Raw genomic sequence first — 2516 nt, forward strand, 5'->3', positions numbered from 1 at the left:
TGGAACCTTCTGTAACCCCACTATATTCATAAGAAATGATTGAAATGATTAAAGTAATCCGTAATCATGAAAAAAAAATACACCAAAAAATTACTGCAATCAATTCATACCTATCAATAATTATACTGAACATCAATGAATTAAATGTGCCAGTCAAGAGACAGAGAGTAGCAGAATGGAGAAGAAAACAATATACTTTAATGCAAGAGTTACACCTTACACACAAAACCAAAAACAGATAAAAATCAAAGGATGGGTAAAATATATCAAGCTAATGGCAATCAAAAACAATCAGGAGTGGCAATAATAATTTCTGATAAAATGGACTTCAAGGCAAAAACCAATATAAGGGACAAAGAAGGACATTATCTCATAAATAAAGGGTCAATTGAACAAGAAAATATAACCATAACAAATATCTGTGCTCCCAATGAAAGAGCCTCAAAATACATAAATCAAACTCTAATAGAACTGAAGAAAGAAATATATAATTCTGCAATAATAGTATTGTTGTTGTTAGGTGCCAACAAGTTGGTACTGACTCATAGCGAACCAGTGCATAACAGAATGAAATACTGTCCGGTTCTGCACCAATTTCACAATCATTGCTACATTTGAGCCCATGGCTGCTGCCACTTTACCAATACATCCTGTTTGGAGTCTTCCTCTTTTTCTCTGACCCTCCACTTTACCAAACATGATATCCTTCTCCAGGGACTGGTACCTCCTAATAATATATTCAAAGTATGAGAGATGAAGTCTGGCCATCCTGGCTTCTGAGGAGCATTCTTAGTAGTTTGTACTTCTTCCAATACAGATTGGTTTGTTACTTTGGCAGTCCATGGTACTTTCTCCATTAAACATTCTCCATTAAAAACATAACTCAAATGCATCACTTCTTCTGTGGTCTTCCTTATTCACAGTCCAACTTTCACATGAATGTGATGTTATTGGAAATACCATGGCTTGGGTAAAGCACACCTTAGTCCTCAAACTGACACCTTTTCTCTTGAACACTTTAAAGAGGTCTTGTGCAGCAGATTAGCCTGAGAAAATATAGTAATAGTTATTGTTGTTAAGTGCCACTGAGTCGGTTCTGACTCATAGCAACCCTGTATAAAGTTTCTGGGGAGTGGCTGGTGAGCTTGAACCGCCAACCTTACTGTTCAGACTGACCTTGCAGTCCAATGCATTAACCCACAGTGATAATAGTAGATTATAAAACACCACTTTCAACGAATGACAAAACAGCTAGAAAGAAACTAAAAATGTTACAACACAACCAACCAATTTGACCTTATAGATTTATATGAAGCACTCAAGTAACAATAGCACAATACACATTCTTTCCACTATACATGGAATATTCTTCAGAATAGACCATATTTTAGGCCACAAAGCAAGCCTCAATAATTTAAAACATCGAAAACACTACAAAGCATCTTTTCAGATCACAATGCTATAAAATTAGAAATTAATGATACAAAGATTAAGGGAAAAAAATCAAATTCATGGAAATTGAATGACATCCTGATTAAAAGCTACTGTGCTGTTGTTGTTATTGTTAGGTGCCATGGAGTTGGTTCCAACTCCTATGCAAACAGAATGAAACATTATGCAGCCCTGCATCATCCTCACAATCATTGTTATACTTGGACTGTACTGGATAACACAACAAATAAAAAGTGAAATAAAAAAAATGTCCTTGAATCAAATGAGAATGAAATACAACTTAACAAAATCTTTGGATCACAGCAAAAGCAGTGCTTCCAGATACCAAGCACTAAGAGGCTTCTGGTCTATTATAAAACAAGGCTCCTGGAATGTGTTCCAGCAGTGGAGAGGACTGTTGAGAAAACCAGAAATGTTTCACAAACTGGCACTCTAGTAGAAAGCTATATGAGAGAAGGACTTCCAGCGCTTCCCTGACCAGGCAGCTCAGGTAGGGCAGTCTCGGGGAAAAGGGGTGGAATCGCACATAGGAAACCTCTGTCTAGCAGACAGACATTATATTTCAACATTCTGAACTCGATTTTTTAAAAGATCAAATTACTGAGGAATTACAGGCATTTTGAGCTTTTGCCTGCCTGTACACAGCTCATGCTTCCGCGGCCATGCCGATGAGTGCCTTTACCCCCTGCAGACCTTGGAATGCAGGGCTAGAACAACCTCACTTAGAAGGATGCATTTCCAGAGAAAAGGAAGCATAAACTAACAAAGCCGAACAAATAGAGAGGGATATCGGCATGGATATCAGGAAATTTGGGGTACCCATGGTACAGAGAGACTGAGAGAGGCATCTTTTACATCATCAAATACAGACACTACATCCCTGAAGCCATTACCCCCAGCCCTCTACTGCCCTAGACTAGACCAAACTTCTGCCAAGCCGCCAAGGCCCAGTGCCCCTGAGACCCAACCCGCCCTCAGCCCGGTCCCCGAGGCCCAATCCGCCCAACCTGCCCACTGAGGCCCAAGCCACCCAATGCCCAGCTGCTGATACCCAGGCCCCCTAA

The sequence above is a fragment of the Chrysochloris asiatica genome, unplaced genomic scaffold, assembly GCF_000296735.1.
Source record: "Chrysochloris asiatica unplaced genomic scaffold, ChrAsi1.0 scaffold00389, whole genome shotgun sequence".
NCBI lineage: Eukaryota > Metazoa > Chordata > Mammalia > Afrosoricida > Chrysochloridae > Chrysochloris > Chrysochloris asiatica.